At 48.5% G+C, this 17295-nt stretch overlaps 1 long non-coding RNA gene across 5 annotated transcripts in view; it reads left to right on the top strand.

The window, feature by feature from the left end:
- LOC148222119 (uncharacterized) overlaps positions 1 to 17295 on the top strand; it is a 70952-nt gene that overhangs the window by 14380 nt on the left and 39277 nt on the right. Inside the window, exons 2-5 of one of the 5 annotated variants that reach the window (XR_015806884.1) lie at positions 1611 to 1677; positions 2277 to 2930; positions 3059 to 3212; positions 5361 to 5596. This is a non-coding gene — a long non-coding RNA (uncharacterized LOC148222119). Of the gene's footprint in view, positions 1 to 1046; positions 2931 to 3058; positions 3213 to 5360; positions 5597 to 17295 lie in introns of those variants that run through there. The other 4 variants (XR_015806885.1, XR_015806883.1, XR_015806882.1 and 1 more) reach the window with 4 other exon arrangements.

Raw genomic sequence — 17295 nt, forward strand, 5'->3', positions numbered from 1 at the left:
AGGGCTCTGCTCCTGCCCTTAACACCAGCCCTGCAGCCCCTGGGACAGGGACAGGACAGAGGCAGGAATAGGACAGGGATAAAGACAGGGACAGGACAGGGCCTGGCTGCTTCTGCTTCCTCCTGAGGCAGAGATTCCCAGGGTGACAAAGAGGGGACAGTGGTTCAGTGCCCTTCCATTGCCATAGCTTGATTTGGGGTATGGGTGTACACCAAATACACTCCAAATGCAAAATTTAAAAAGAAATGAGTTTATTGACAGCTTGCATTCTGGTCAGAACTCCTTAAGCCCAGTATATTAACATTTCTATTCTAGCTGTTAAAAATGCCATTTCACTCCAAATGAGAATTAATTGGCTTTGAAGGTGTGATGAGAAATCAAAATCCAGAGTGAGTTAAGACTTCACACTTTTAGGTGAAAGTGGATATAAAAATCGAGGAACACTGGATGCAAATGGTTCCACTGCTGTAGTTCCAGAATAAATGGATATCTTTCTATAAAAGTGATCCAATGGGATTTTGAAATGAAAAGGTTTTCTTTATTGGAACATTAACTAGATTCTTTGAAAAATGGAAAGCTGAAAATTTTGGTCTGTCAGCACCTGAGTAAAGATAGCAAACCTGTTCTGTGGGTGTTAAAAGTGTAACGAGATGGTGTAAGTGAAAATGGGAGAAGTCAGCAGAAATTAGAAAGGAAGGAGGGAGGTTTGAGATTAATTAACCATTGGAGGAGCATCCCAAGGGGCACGGTGCCTTTCCCAGCACTTCAGGTCTGAATTCATGCCGGGATATGTTTTCCCAGCAAATTCTGCAACAGCACAAACTGTTCAGCAGGGTCTGGGGCCCAGGGCAGGGCTGGGCTCTTCAGGGTGCTCCCCTTTGGCCCTGGCCTCAGCTCACCTGGGGACAGGTGAGAGCCAGGTGCAGAGTGCCTGCTCTGGGAGCAGCCTTTGCTGCTGACAGGGGTGCAGGTGGGAGGGGTGCAGGTGTGCAGGGTACAGATGTGCAGGTGCAGATGTGCAGGGTACAGATGTGCAGGTGCAGATGTGCAGGAGCAGATGTGCAGGGTCTCTGCAGCACTGGGGCAGGCTCTGCCCTGTGCTTTGCACTTTTCTGCTTTACCTCACCCCTCCCTGCTACTCCAAACCTGCTGTTAAACTCTGCTGATGCTGCTGCTGCTGCCGAGCCCCAGGTGACCTGGCGGAATTAGAGAAATTGGTTGGAAAGCTCAAATCCTTCTTGGGGGTCAGGGAGAAGAGTCTTACAGATGACAAAGAAGAAAATAGGAGTCAATGAGACACAGTGGTAGGGGGAAAATATTCTCTTTTACAAAATGCAGTGAGTGAGGAAATTCCCCAGAGGAAGGAGAGTAAGGTGCTGATACATGACAGTGAGTGACAGCTTTTTTGTGCACTGTGCCTTGACAGTGACATTTCCTGAGATGCAAGTGAGAGAAGAGAACTAACTCTTTCCCCAGAGTTATTTGGTGAAGGAGCTCCTGGTGGTGTCTGGGAGGTTCCAGAGCAGTCCCCAGGCTCTCTGCCTCCTCCACTCTGCAGTTCGGTGCCGTGCTTGCTTCTGTCTTGTCTTATTTCCCTTCCCCTTTTCCAGGGAGCCTTGCTGGCTGAATTCCTGCTGGTTCCGATGCCCAGTTCCCAGCTTTGGCTTGTGAGGTGATGTGAGTCCAGCTCTTGTTCTTTAATTCTGTTCTCTAAATGCAGCTTCACGGGGTAGCAGCTGAAGCAGCCCAGCCCTCGCGGCAGGTCTGGTGATGCCCTTGATCTTTGTGTTTTCTCAGCTCCAGCCCCATAAACCTCCCAGCTAACCCTGCAGCTGCATCCTGCCAGGCTCCCCACACAGGTCAATCTCATTTCTAGTTTTGATTGTCACAGTTTAAAGATAGAATTTCCCTTTCTTGCTTCACAGCATTCAAATGCTAATTAGTTCCCTTAAATGTCTAGGAAGTTATCCCAGTTTACACATATCTGGTTTATTAACTCATGTTCATTTCAAACCTGTGCTTTGATGTAGGCTAATGGAATTATTCTTTCAGAATCTCTTTAAAAGGTGACTTCTCTTTCTTGATGGATGGATATTGTTTCTCTGAAGCACATTTGTGAGTGTTTGCCTTTGGAAAAAAGACTTGTTTTTCATGGGCTAATGCTGAGTACTCCTGGATGTGCATGCAACAGATAAATATTTGTTTTCTATTTGCACCAACTTACTTTTTACTCTTTGCTGAAAAAAAACATCTTTCTTTTCCCTCCCTTTCCATAGCTAATAAGATGGAACAGAGCAGTCTGCAGAAATGCATCTGCCTGGAGGATATGGCTGTGTGAGCCAGCATTTGTTTCCAGCTGTTTTCTTGTCATTAGCTTTTAATTTCAACAACTACCTGCTTGTGCCTCTCCCCTTCTCTCCCCACCTCAGGTATTTTGTGCTGTTATTGTGATTGTCAGTTCTGTTCTGCTTGAAATGTTTCCCTATGTGTTACCATGGTTACAGGTGCCAGAATTGGAAATAAATGAAGGGGGTATCAAGGCACTGGTGTGACTCTGATGGAGGCTTAGCACTGAGATGTTAGCTATTATTTTGCTGGATTCCATGATATTTGATGATGGATCCATTTTAATAGAATATTTAAATGCTTGCTTGAATATAGATTGATCTAAAATGGAATGATGTGGGAATGGATTTTAAATAAATTAATTTTTCTTTTTCTTGAGTACACAGCCTTTGGGACAGTCTGCAAGTGAGTGAATAGAGAGTCTAGAACATTTCTGCATAAATGGTACGAACATATTTGACTGTATCTACCACTGGAGCATGGATGAATACTGAGTACAGCTCTGCAGAAAAGTTCAAAGAAATCAGAGAAGAAACTTTTAGGAAGCAGAAAGCTGCAGACTGAGGAAGAGACTTGGAAATTAGGTGGATGCTGTCTCTTTTTTATAGCTTGTGTAGCAGTAACAACTGCTGGCCAAGTCTTGTGGGAGGTTCTGGTGGAGGTGACGTGAGGGATTCTGCAGAAACAGAAATTTCCTTTTCTTGTTTTATAGGCTTGAGACTTAACTGAAAGCTCAGCAAAATCACAGGAGAAATTCCCAGTGACAAGAGAGAAATCTGAATTGAATCTTGGGTCAGCTGTTTGGCAACCTTTCCCCACACTGTTCAAAGTGATTTTAGTGTGGTTTAGGTGCTCTCCTCTTCCAGGTGAGCCCGAGCCCCTGGGTGTGCACTGTGGGAAATGTGTTTGATGTGTTCTTTAACCAGGGCACCCAGTGTGGGGGCACTGCTGAATGTCCAAAATGGGCAGCACCACGTCATGCTTGTCCCAGAGAAAGTTCCTGCTTCCCTTCCCCACTGGAGGGGTGGGATTTCCTTTACTGGGAATGTCCCCACTGAAATCAGCTGAAAAGCTCCTGCTCGTGGGAAAGGAATCCCTGCTATGGGGGTGTGAACATGGATTTGTTTATACACCCACATAGTTATGAATGTGCAACTAAAATCTTTATATTTTTGAGGTAGCTTTAAATTCAGCTGTGGCTTTTTCTATTCTGAGATGTTATTTTGAGGCCAGTAGAGGGCAAACAGGATGGCATCCATAGTGCTGACCAGCGATTATAATTGGATGGTAACAGGAACAGGAGATTTAACTAAAGATGGAAGTTTTACAGTAACTCAGTTTAGCGTGTCAAATGCAGGAAAATGGAGCAAATGTATTCATCCTTTCCCTGAATTTGTATTTTCATTTCTCACTAACCTTCCTCTAGGAAACTCAGTGAGAGAATTCCACCTTTACTTTCACATTCCATGGGCACTGAGGCTTTCCCTGGTGCACGCTCTGTGCTCTGTCCCTTTGCCAGCCGGGGCTGAAGTTTTTAACTCTGTGCTGCAGAGTTCTGGGGGAAGCTGGGGAGCAGCATCTGCTTTGTTTGAAGGCTCAGCACACCCCCAGCTCCCCAAAACCGGGTGTCCTGTTTGCCTGGGTTTGGCAATTGCTGTCACCGGGTGGAGGGACACACAAAGGATAAAAGGAGCTGCACCAAAATCGCTGTTTACACAAACTCCACAAACAAAGCAGCATCTGCTGGGCTCTGCAGCCTCTCCTCGCACCTCAGTCCCTAATTGTTGTCAAACCGTTGTGTTTCCCTTGACACCGAATACACTCACAGGGAGGGGTAACAGTCCTGATGAGTGAGCAGAGCTGAGGTTTTGTGCTGGCTTCACAGTTCTGGCTCTGGACCGGCTGGGAGGCAGCTCAGGAATTGTTGGGCTCCACAGTCAGAGCTGCACGGGGCAACAACGACCGCTAGTGGCTCCAGGGATTGTCCCAAAGTGCTGAAGCTGGCAGGGAGAAGGCAGGACTCAGAAATGGTGCCCGTGTCTGCAGAGCTCATGGGCAGGTGATGGGGGGACAGAACGGGTTCAGTGTCCCAGGCCAGGCACGGTGTGACCCCAATGTCACCTCATTGTGTGACCCCAGTGTGTGACCCCACAGTGTGACCCCAGTGTGTGACCCCAATATCCGACCCCACTGTGTCACCCTTGCCCAGTTTGTCACAGAACCTCTGCAGGAGCTGAGCCCATCAGGGCAGGGAAGGGACACTGGAGGTGACAGCACAGTGAGGGCACTGGGACTGGGACATTGGTGACAGCACAGTGAGGGCACTGGGGATTCCTCTTTATACAGCACCAGACCAAAATTTAGTTTCTGCTGCCCCCCACAATGTCCCTTTTAAAATCCCTGTGTTGTTTTGCAGTCCCAATGGCACGGGGAGAACCACAGAGGTGTTTGTGAGTGCAGCTGATGGAGTTTGGTTTGGCACTGGTCCTGCCCTGCTGTCAGTGATGCCAGTGCAAACAGAGCAGATTAAAGTGGCACAGCTCAGGTGCAGAACAGAATCAAATATCACTGCCTGCTTTGGGCTGGAAGGGATCTTAAAGATAATCCAGTGCCACCCCTGCCATGGCAGGGACACCTCCCACTGTCCCAGGCTGATTCCATTCCTGTCCAGCCTCCCTTGGGCACTGCCAGGGATCCAGGGGCAGTCACAGCTGCTCTGGCAATTCCAGCCCAGCCAGCAATTCCCAATTCCCAAGATCCCATCCAGCCCTGCCCTCTGGCACTGGGAGCCATTCCCTGTGTGCTGTCCCTCCATCCCTTGTCCCCAGTCCCTCTCCAGCTCTCCTGGAGCCCCTCCAGGCCCTGCCAGGGGCTCTGAGCTCTCCCTGGATCCTCCTGTCCCGGTGAGCACCCCCAGCTCTCCCAGCCTGGCCCCTGCAGCAGCTCCGTGTCTGGACTGTCAGAAGTGCACACGAGAGCTGCGTTTCTCTCCCCTTTATTCTCTGTGGCTCCAGGTTCAGCCTGCCAAGCTGAGGTTTCACTGCTTCAGCTGCTGTGAGGAGAGCCCAGAGCAGGAAGAGCTGAGCATCACCAGCTGAACACCAAATACAAAAGCTGCATCTTGTATTCATGAGGAGCTAACTCTTTCCAGCTGGCCACAAGATAATTTAAGGACAGTTCTCAAATCAGAGCATCCACTCTGGCTCCAGAGGTCTGCATTGATGTCTCCTGTGTGAAAACTCCTTTCCAGGTAACCCCAAATCTTCCACTTACAGAAATGTTTGTTTTTACATCCAAAGAATGACTGTGTAAGTGGTTCATGCATAGCTGGGTCCTAGCTAGGAGGGAAAAAAGAGGAATTTCTTCATCCTTAAGGGGACTATTAGGATATATATAGTAGGGTATCATATCACAATGTATCATATCCAAAACTGAGAGAAAAAGAAAGATGCTTTTCATGTTAAACAACTTTACAAGTGCAATTCTAGGGGGTTTCTGTCTTCTGTTCTGTTGGCTTCTGCTTGAAACGTGAAACAATTCCAGTCATTTCAGCTGTGTGGTAGTAGGTGGCAGTCTTGACCAAGTTTTGAAGCAGTGGATCCTCCTTTCCTTCCTTCCCTCTGTCTGCCCCCACCTGGGACGGGCAGGGGATTTCTGAACCCTCTGCCCTGCTTGGAGAGTCCTGGGCAGCTCTGGGCATCCCTGATGGGTTTTTAAGGGACCTGGGGACTGGAAGTCCCACAGAGAGGTGACATCACCAGGGTTAAGGTGTAAATGGGGATTTTTAGCAGTAATTGCTCTATCTGAACCCTTCCTATAAAGTACATTATTGTTTCTGACTCTGCCCCTTGCCTGTAAAAAATGGATAAAATAATTTCCCTGTTTGAGGGAGGGTTCTGGGTTATGTGGCAGTGGAATTTAGCCTTGGACTGCTCTGGAAGCTGAGCACACTTTCCTGTCTCAGGTCTGGGCCGAGCTCCATCCCTGCAAGGAAGGGCTTTGTGCTCTGGGGTCAGAGCCCTCTGTGCTCCTGCCTGGGCCCTTTCCCACTTTGCTTGGTGTGAATCAACAGCCAGCTCACCTCTTGGCTCTCAGAGCTGATGGCTTTGGCTTTATCACCCTAAAGTGTCTCTCCAACGTCTCAGCCAGGAGTCACGACTTGCATGTGAGCCCACCAGAAAAGGATCTTTTTAAAAGCAATCATTACAGGAAAACACAGGAGAACAGAGGTGCTGGAGAGTTTCTTTCTGAGGAACTTCATGTAACTGGACTCTCATTCCATTAAACTGCACAGAATGTTATAAAATCATCTGGTGAGCTGCAGAGAAATGCTATTTCCAGCACAGCATTAATCTAAATGGACACTCTCCCCAGGTTTTAAAATATTTATTGCTTGGTGCTGTCTCCAGTGTGAGGTGCCTGTGGCTTTGGAGGGTTTGGGCACGGCTGGGTCAGTGTGCCAGGGGCCAGCCCTGCCCTGCAGGGAGGGGCCAGCTCTGCTTTGTTAAGCTGTGGCTGCTGTGGTGTGGGGTGAGGGCAGGACGAGGCTCAGACTTTGTTTCCTTTCCTCTTAACAGAGCCTCTTCTGGAAGCTCTGTCAGAAAAGTGCATTGGCTCAGGCAATGTTAATGAGGATTCCAGGCCATGAGGGATATCTGGGCTGGCCTTTCCTCCTTGGGCAGTGTGAGAACAGGACTCGACCTGCTCCTAAATTTCCTCTCCTCGCCTGCAGTACCTGCTGTGTGATTTTTTTTTTTTTATTTTTTTCTTCTTAACCAGCTCCTGAGGAATTTCGTGCCATCCTTTGACTACTACAAAAAATTAGAGTGGAGAACAGAGGGTAAAATAATAATGGACAAATGAACAAAAAATGCAGTTATGAATCCCTCCTTGTTGGGTAAATGTACTCTGTGTAATCTCACTTTGCACAGCACTGCAAAGCTCCTCTCATTCCAAAGGGCTGATGGAAGATCTTGAGGCAGATTGCAGAAATCCTCTGAGAAGGAAATAATCTGCTTGTGAGAAATGAGGCATCCACTGTTGGTTTGTGCCTTGCTGCCTGTGTTTTGGGAAAGAGGTGCAGGAAAGTTTCCAACAGAAACATTTTAATGGGAGTAACTATTGATGGTCTCAGCCATCAATGAATCTTTTTTTTGGGAGGTGCTGGCGTTTTTGTAACATGACTATTGATGGCTTTGCCAAGCAGGAACAGCTGTTTCCAGGTGTTTGTTCTCCTGTCCCTGGGAATTCTGCTCTAGGATGGGGTGTGGTGCCTTGGGCACAGTGCCAGGTCCCTGCAGTGACCCCTCAGTGCTGGGTGTGAGCCCTGCATGCACCCCAGTGCAGCTGCAGGAGCAGCAGCCCCAGGTGTGCCCCTCCCAGGTGTGCCGTGCCACTCCCAGGTGTGCCGTGCCCCACCCAGCTGTGCCCCAGGTGTGCCGTGTCCCAGCTGTGCCGCAGCTGTGCCAGCTCAGCCTGGGCTGCAGGGCAGGGCAGAAACTCGGGTTTCTGTGGAGATGCCAGCCCTGGGCTCTGGGCTGGCTCTGGGGATGGTCCCTGCTCACACCTGGAGCTCTGCCTGTGATAAAAGTCAGAATTTCTGGCTGCGATGCAGGAACTGGGTGGTAAAAGTTTTATGGACTTGTGTGGGAGCCAGAGCTGAGGGAAGCTGTAAATCCCAAATGTGTGCAGGACACTGGAGCGATTGTGAGGGGTTGCAGTGATTTCTGTAACCCTAGGGATGGTGGCCACAGAACACAAATCCACAAACCCCCCCCCTGGCTCCTGCCTGTGCCCGTGGAGCCACGAGATGGCACCTGCTCCTCGCTTTACTCTGAATTTGCTTTGCCCTGCTCCAGCTTGGTGGCTGCTGTGAGTGGTAACAGTCTGGGTGTTACTTGTTTCATTCTCGGGTAATCGTTTCCTATTTTAATTTTGCTGATAATTTGGAAATCTGGTGATGCTAGAAAGCCCTGAAATCAATGCAATAGACTGTGCTGTGACCCGTAACTAGCGTTGTAGTTATTTGTAAGACACTTCTTTGGCAAAGAAAACTTGCACCCAATATATAAATATTGTGATGGCATCTAATTAGATTTTAAAAAACTGTGGAAAAAAAATAATGCTTAAACTTGGTAGATGCTTCACTTTGCCAAGTGCTCTGCCCATGGTGTGCAGGGTTTTCCCAGTGCCTGCAGGAGTAGCAGAGTCTGCCCCTGGCTTTCCCACCTGATGAATTTCCCAGTTACAAATGGCACTGTTGGGACTGGGAGCTGGTGCCCAGCTCCTGTTCCCAGAGCTGCTTGTGCCTGGGAGGGACAGTGAGATTCAACTGGAGCCAAAGCTTTGTATGGAAACTGGAAATCTGCAAAAGGGTTTGCAGTTGCCAAAATGTCTTGTGCTGCTTTTCATTGCAACTCAGACCAGCAAACCCGAATGCCAGGCCTGACTGGTGGTGATGTTTCAATTTCTAACAATTTCCCTCCATTTTAATTGGGAAATGTCATCCTATAGCTTTTAGAACCTGTTATTAAATTTGAAACATCACAAGTCTTCTGGAAAAAAAAACCCAACCTAATAATTCAGTTTGTAGAAACAAACTCTCCTTTTTGGAAACTGCATTTGCCCTTCTCCCTTTGCAATTCCTGCAGAGCTCTGCTGCTGCCTGGGATGAGTGTGCTGGGCTGAGCACAGCTCCAGGCTTCACCCTCCCCTGCTCCTGGCGTGGCCAGGGCAGGTTTGGCCCCGAGCAGTGCAGACAGGTCGGTTGGTTTGTTCTGGGGCTCAGGTCCCTCTCTGCAGGGGGATCACCCCGAGCCCACCTGTGCCAGGTGTCCAGTGCCACAGGCAGGTTGGCCCGGGCCAGCAGAGCCTTGGCCTCTACAAACCTCGCTGGGGGAGGAAGCTGAGAGGGGCAACTTGGAGTTAGAAGAGCCTTAAGTCATTCCAACAATGGCAACTTGGGATCTACATGTCCAGAAAGTTTTATCATGCCAGAGACATCTGTGTTTTTCACTCTACTGGGCTTTATTTTCAATCATTTTTCTCATTAAAAAAATGTGTGTATCTCATTATGTCTTCATGTCTGAGCCAGCATTTAATTCTCTGATTACATATGGTCGGTACAGCATGTGCCATGCCACCCACCAAAACAGTGAAGTGACAGTTCCCTTTGCACAGCAGAAGACTAGAAATAACTTTCTGCTGAGAGATGCTATTAATTTTTCTTTTTTTTTTTCCCTAATAAAAGTGAATATATAAGTGGCCATGATTCAGATCTCAAAGTGTTTTCTGACTAGTCTGTGACTTGTCACATAAGGGCTGCACTGCAGCTTTGATATTTATGGTGCATTATACCCACGTAAGAGTTCCTTTAAAAGGCTACAAGAACTATCTGCTTCTTCTTTCATGTATTATTTATCACTCTCTTATTCTTTCCTTTATGCCACAGATTTATTTGGTTTTTTCAGTCTCTCCCCTTGATGTTCCAGAATGCTGTGTTAATGCTGGAATTGGCATTAGGGGATGTTTGCAGCCTGGGCTGTGCTCTGTGAGCTGTAGGTGGCTCTGTCAGCTCTGCTTTTCTCGCAGCTTTTTCCAGAGCTGCTTTTCAAACTTCATTGCTCTGTTCACCTTGTGGCAAGTTCTTTTTTCCCTTTAGCATCTCCTCTGCCTTAGCAGAGCTGTCCTTTCCCCTGGCCAGGCAATGTCTCCTGCTTTGTGGAAGAGGGGAAAGGCAGCAGCTGGCTCCTTCCCTGGCTGGACAGCAGAGCATGAAACCAGCACTGCAGCACCAGCTGTGAGAGCCAGAGCAGCTCCCAGCAGCCCAGGGCAATAAATACAATAAATGTAATAAATACCCATCTGCCACACTCAGTGCAGCAGTGCCTGGTGATGCTGCAGCAGCCCCAGAGATCGAGGAGGGGGTTTGTGGGTGGACACCTTCCCTCCACTTAGGATGGAGGAGGAATATTTAATAGAAATCTAGAAATAATTCTGTAAAAATCCAGTCTCTTATTTCTCCATTCTCCTTGTCAGTGATGTCTCCTGGCATGCACTTGCAGGAGAATCTGGTCTGTCAGCTCCCACATCATTAAATCCATGGGACATTCCAGGGCTGCTGATCCCAAACCCAAACAGCTCCTTTAGGGCAGGAGCCCCAGCTCTGCTGCTTTGTGCTGGGGGCCCAGCAGTGCTCTGGGACCCCTCCCCACAGGGCTCTGTGTATTCTGTAAAGCTGCCCTGACCTGTGCTGCTGCCTTTAGCTCCCTGCTGTAGTCCAGGCACTGAATGTTGCTCCTGGAGATAATAAAGATCCAGCTCTGCATTCACCCCAAAAGCTATCAGCTGCAGTTTAATTTATTAATTAAACCCTTATTGCTTTTTTCTCCTCTTTCCACATGAACTCTGATGAAATCCCTTGGAGCATCTCTTTCCTTCCATCACCATTTGATCGGGTCCCCTCTTGCAAAGAGCAATTCTTTGCCAACCCATTGTGCTGATTGCCCTGGCTCTGCCTGTGCTCATTGCTGGGCTGGCCAGGCAGGGATTGAACTGTTTTCCACTGGGAAGGCTCAGTCCCTGGCATGAATCACATGGAAAAGACATGTGACAAGCAGCCCAAAAGTCAGTGCCAGCCTCATCCTGCCAGGGCTGTTCATTCCAGAACACTTTGGTGGGTGGATCTCAACACGTAAGGCAAGCCCAGGAAATGGGTGGGTGTTTGTTCAAAGGGAAGTGAAGGCCAAATGTGCTTTTCAGCAGGATTCACCTTTCAGGGTGTCACTTTGTGTGTTGTGCAGACTCTCCCTGCTCTTTGAAGCTACAAGTCTCTGCTTTTCCCCCTGATGTGGGTGATGTGCCTGAGAACAAGGTCCCACATCTGTCACTTTCTGTGTTTGTTGCAGTCTGCAGTGACACACCCTTTTAACTTTTCCTGGCAGGTATTTTTCAAATTAAAGAAAAGGCAGACTTCTTAGCAGAGCTTGGTTATTCATCAATATTATTAGATTCTCCCTTCCCTCTCCTGATGCTGAGAATAGAAACCTCTGCAATTACTGTGGAGGATGAGCTCTTAAAACAAAGCACCGAGTAAGGAGGATGGGAAAAACCCGTACAGCTGAAATGCAGAAAGAGAATTCATGTGCCAGTGGAGGGGAATACTGTACAGAATGCTGGGTGTGTGAGCTGGCAGGACCTGGCAGGGAGGGGATGCCACGGGCTTGGCAGGGCTGGGGCTCCTTCCCTGCACAGGGCTGGTCATGGAAGGAAGCTCTGGCTGCACCTGACCTGACAGGAGCTTTGGAGAAATAAATCTGATTTTTCTCCTTCCTTACAAGCACCAGGAGAAAAGCCGTGCCTTCTTAAAATCTTGGAGGAATGCATTTCTGTCACACTGCAGGGGCACAGAGCCCTGGCTCCTGTACAGCTGTTTGCAGATGTTGTGTTCCAGCTGTTCTGCCCAAAGAGAGCTGGGGAGTTGAGGCAGCCACAGAAACCTCTGCGGCACCTTAACAGCCCCCAAGGCAGGGCCATCCCCCCTGGCTTTATCCTGGGGGCGTTTGCTTGCCGAGCCAGCCTTGGGGAAGGAGCCTGGCCCCCGAGCAGTGCTTCCCTTGCCCTCTGTTCATTCTTCGTCCCTCCTGGCCACGCTCACCTTCCGTGGGAGCCGTGCAGACACCGAACCTGCCATGGGGGATGTACCCTGGACCCTGCGGGGAGCTTGGGCTGGAGGGGGCAGCCCTGGAGCCCCCAATTCTCCAGCCCCAGCCAAGGTTCAGCCCAGTCCGAGCCCGTGGCTGTGGCTGGGATGTGCTGGGAGCTCCCTGGGCCATGCAGAAACAGAAATGCAGCCCTGGCTCCAAACCCATCAGATCACACACAGGGACAGGGGCTGGACAGGGCAGCACAGGAGGGGCCAAAGGTGCTGTGATTCCCACCTGTGCTGCAGGTACAGCTGACAGGTCTCAGGCATGAAGGAGGATCTGGAAAACCTGCACAGTGGCACCTGCAGCAGAAACTGCAGCTCCCCCTCAGCTGGGACTGCTTGGCTTTCCCACCAGCTGCTGTGGTGGCTCTGCTGCAAAACACAGAGCCTGCAGCTGTGCCACTGCCTGCAGAAGTCCTGGGCTTCCCAGGAAGTTTCTGTGCTGCTTTTCCCACCTTCCTGGCATGGGTTAATAGGGCCACCGAGTGCTGGATGGGAAAACACTCAGCTTTTCTCTTTGTGGTTTCACAGGCACAAGGTTCACCTGTGGTTCAGTGTTTAACTAAAATTAAGGCTGACAGGTTTTCCCTATAAATTAAATTAATGAGATGTTTGAACTGCTGCAGGGTTACTTGTGCAGATCTTTGCTGTTTACTGTTGTCTCTGGGCTCCCTGCCCACAGCCCCGCTTTGCCATGCTGGGGTTGAAGGGCTGGGCATCACTGCACGGCTGCTGCTGGCTGAGGTGGCCACGCACAACTTCCACGGTGAGCCACTCCTCTGCAGGGGAGAAAGTTTACTTAGCAAAAGAAAAAAAAAAAAAGGAAAGAGAAGCCAGGCAGCGTGGCTGCTGTGAGCTGATGTTTCGTTGTGCTGGTCTGAGGGCTCTGACAGCAGCCCTGCTGCTCCTGTCCCTGCCTTGCCCATCCCCAGAGGATTCTCCCTCACTGAGCTCCTCCTGCCCAGCAGCTTCCAGTCCTGTCCGGCTGGGCTGGGCTGGGCTAGCAGAGCCTCTCGATAGCACTGAGGAGCTCATTTAGCCACATGGCAGCAGGGATGTGTGTGGGCAGGGACGCTCCCCCCAGCAGGGCTGCAGGGTGGGCACAGCTTGTCTGGACCATCCAGACCATCGAGCCCCTTTGGAATCTGCCTGGAGATCAGGACCTGACAATGATGGGAAGCCTGTCTGGGATAATTCTGCTCCCCGAGTAACTCTGGAAGGGTGGGTGAGAGGTGAGGGTGTTTCCATCTTCAGCAAATGCTGGGTTTATACAGGAGCACCTACTGAGCAAGCAGAGCGAGTTCCTTAATGAGCAGCAGCCTTGAGGAGCTTTTTAAGAGCAGGAATTGAAGCTGGGTTGGTTTGGGAAAGCTCCCTGGGTGCTTCCTTTGCTGTTGCTTTGCAGGAAGGACTCTTCCTTAGAGCACAGCTCCCTGAAGCCGAGGAGAGAGGCTCGGTGAGCTGGGAGCTGTGGTTGCCCAGCTGAGGACAGGAGAGAGCACATCAGCTCTTTGCTGCTTGGAAATTAATCTCGGCAAGTATCGCTGGCAGAGCAGTTAATAGCTGTAAAACAGATAAGCAAGCCAAATGCAGGCACTGAGGCTGTTTTGCACAAGCCCCACCAGGGAGTTTTAGCTGTGGTCTGGTACCTCAAGGAGCTGGGTATTCCTGGGCTGTTTGTGGCCAGAACGTGTGGTTCATTGTTAAAATTGTGTTTGCTTTAAAGCGTTTCTGATCCCCTCCTGTCTGCACTGCCGTTCTGGAGGGTGCAGAAAGTGATGTTAAGTCACCTTTTTCTCCCACCTGACCTCTGTTTGCATCAGTGGAGCCTGGCCCTGGAGGGGGACAGAGCAGCAGGACAAACATCAGCTCGTCTGGAGATGCCGTGAGCTGAGGGCAATCCCTGCCCCCATCCCAAGGTTCTGTCCCAGCCAAGGAAACATTCCTGCCCACTGCTCAGGCAAACACAGCATTTCCTGTGCCCCTGGCAGCTGGGCTGGGCTGTGGGTTCCCAAACAAGGCTGAAGTGTGCCCAAGCAGAGCCCTTTGGCTGATCTGTGTTCTGGCACAGATTGGTGATTTAGCACCCAGGACTGCCCAGCTCACAGGGCTGGGCTGGGCTGAATGCAGAATTGTGTTTATCTGGAAGTGTCTTGGCATGACATTCCCATCAGATCAATGTTTCCATGGGGAATCCAGGTGTTGTTTTATAATCAAAGCACTTGATATTCTTTGGGAAAACTTGGAACTCTGTTCCTTTCTGGATTGTCAAACAAATAGTTTAGTCATTATGTTGTTTTGTAAAATACCATCTTTTTCACTTTCTCTGGTGCCATGTTCTGTTTATTAAATGCAGACACAATGCAGGGAATGTCAAAAGAAGCAGATTAGAGATTATCTAGAGCCAAATATGAGAAAAATGCCTCTGGAATATGGACATGGCCTATAAACCCTGCAGCCTCTGTTGGCTGAGAGAGGCTGAGGAGGGGGAGATGAGCAAGGTGGCAGGGACAGGAGGAGGGGAAGCACGTGTGGGCTGAACCCAGCAAACACAGTTTGGTTTTACATTTGCCTGGGCTCTGTGAGCTGTGCCTGTCTGGATGCCCAGTTTGGGTGTCTGGATGTCACCCCACAGTTCTGGGCTCGCCAGCTCTGCTCCATCACTGGCACAAGGATTCCTCAGGCAGCCTTGGGTGATCTTGGCCCCTTGGGCTGCAGAGTTTCCTCAGGATTACCAGTGAGCTTTGTGTCCTTCCCTGCTTGCATTTTCATCTGAGATTTACAGCAAACAACAGTGAGAGATGCCAGAGGGCAACTTTTCAATTCTTAGCAAAATAAGAATATGTGCCAGGATTCATGCATATATTCATGTGGACACCTGTGTTATTGAACCACATTTCCTTTGCTATTTGTGATCTATTTACTTGAACCACTCTAAAATTCAGCTAATGCATAATGCTGAAAAATCTCCTGTGGAGCTGGGTAGAAAACATGAAACTTCATTTTGTGCTGGGAAATTCTGCACCATGTATTACCCACTGTTCTCTTCAAGCACTTCCAGCATGGAGCTTTACCCTTCCAGGCTCTGGTGCAAACCCAAGGAGTCTCAAGAGGCTCTGACCAGAACAAAGCCCTAGGGGTCAATATTTCTTTATAAATCATATTCTAATGGCAATTCCATTTTGCACCTAGTACAGAATTTACCTCGATGTCTTGTCTGGTTATTCCATGTTTTCCAGTTGACTGGAGGAGCTGACACTCCTGCCAGGGAGATCCCAGCCCCTGGCCCTGGAGGAGCTTTCCTGCAGTGCTCACCTGGCAGGGAGGAGCAGGAGCTGCCTCAGGGTGTGGTGGTTGCTGTGGGGAGGTCCTGACTCCCTGTATTTATCTCCTATTTCTCACAGGGCTGAAAAGTGGCTCTGAGCACACGTGCATGTTGTGGATGATGTTCTATTTGCCCAATTTGTCAAACAACAAGATTAAATTTAGCAGCAACTTTTTAATAGTAACAATTGTACATAAATGAATGCAATCGAAATATTAGATACATATATTTGAGTATATACAAAATTTGGCAGTGAATAATTTAATGTAATTGGGGTTTGTAGAAAGCATAAGGAAAACCAACCAGGGGTACAGGGAGGGGCTCACCCTTCCTCAGGTACTGAACAATCAAGGCCAAAAATCCACTTATATGTTATATGCTAATACACATTAATACAGAATTTTCTGGAAAGCTCCTCCTACTTTCTATTTCTAAAATCTACATCACTATGTTGTGTTGTGCATGCTCCACTAGTACTCAGGGATCTCATCCTTTTGAGGGTCTTATTTCTGATGAAGGCTCATCATCTTCCTCAGTGCCCGAGGTGTGACCTGCAGGTAGCACAGGTGCACTGTGTGACTGAGCAGATGTTTTCCATAAAAAGACTTTAATTGAATCCCATACCTGGAATCATCCCATTTTGGCCCATTCCAAGGTCAAAACTTTCTATTTCTAGATGCTGCTTATCAGACCTATGTCCTTCTACTATTCCCTTCTAACATCTGGAGGATTCCATCAGCTTTGTCTCACTCATCTCCTTTTTGGCTTTGGAACAATTATTTTCTATTGATTTGAGTACAATTTTGCTAATACAGTTACAACTTAGCACGAATCACATTTATCACGTGCAGGACTTCAAAGCAGCCTGAGCCAGCCCTGGGAGGAGGAGCAGCAGTGGAGACTCTGAGCTCAGGGCCAGGGGAGAATTCCAGATGTGAACAGCCCAATGTGAGATGGGAGATCTCTGCACCGTGGGCACAGGTCCTGGCCTGAGGGTTTGCTCAGAACCTCATGGTTGTGGGGAGCCTTGGTGCAGCCCCAGCTCAGGACCAATGACCATAATCCAGAGTTTATTCTGTGAAATTACTGCACTGAGCCCTTCCCACAGATGGGGTTCCAGCCCATGATTTTTGCCCTGTTTGCTGCAGGGAGCTTGAGGCAATGGCAATTGTTTGATCTCCAGCCAAGCCTGGGTTTGAGGTCTCTTACCTGTGAAAAATAAATAAATAAAAATATTAGAAGTTGCCATGCTGATAATTGATTCTTCCAAGAATATTTTTCCCAAAGCTTAAACCATTTCCAATAGCAAGAAGTTATAATGAAACCTAAGTGTATTTATGAAGTGAAATCATTAACAATGAATTAGCCAGAAGAATCCAATTTCCTTTTCCATCAGTGATGCTAACACAGACTGGAATTTCATTGATGTATTGGGCATCATTGTCATCCTCTTAACTGAGAGAAAAATTCTATTTGCCATTCTCCAGTGGCTGCACTTTGCAGGAAAAATGGCATCTTACACAAAGGATCAGGCCAGAATCTTAATGGAGAAGGTATTTACAAGAAAATAAATGTGCACATAAATATTTCACAGGCATCTCATACGTGCATTGTGTTTCATTATGTTTAATGTATGAATGTAACCATTTTACTTGCCTGGATTTTTTCCTCTTAAGCAATGTCTTGAGGAGTTTAATGTAGAGAAATAAATTAGTGTGAATGTCTGTAGTGTTTTATAAGATAATATATGGGAGAGGTAGAGGAATCCTTCTCCCAGGAGTTCTTTTCCTTAGAGAGAAGAGCTTACTATTTTGTGAGTGCTAAAATCTGTGTGTTGGGAGCTTTGGTCCCTGATTTTATTGCCCAGACTCTGAGCCCTGCTGTGCTTTCCTGGAGGGGTGGCTGGGCTCACAGCAAG

Source organism: Sturnus vulgaris, chromosome 14, assembly GCF_052056855.1.
Source record: "Sturnus vulgaris isolate bStuVul1 chromosome 14, bStuVul1.hap1, whole genome shotgun sequence".
Classification (NCBI taxonomy): domain Eukaryota; kingdom Metazoa; phylum Chordata; class Aves; order Passeriformes; family Sturnidae; genus Sturnus; species Sturnus vulgaris.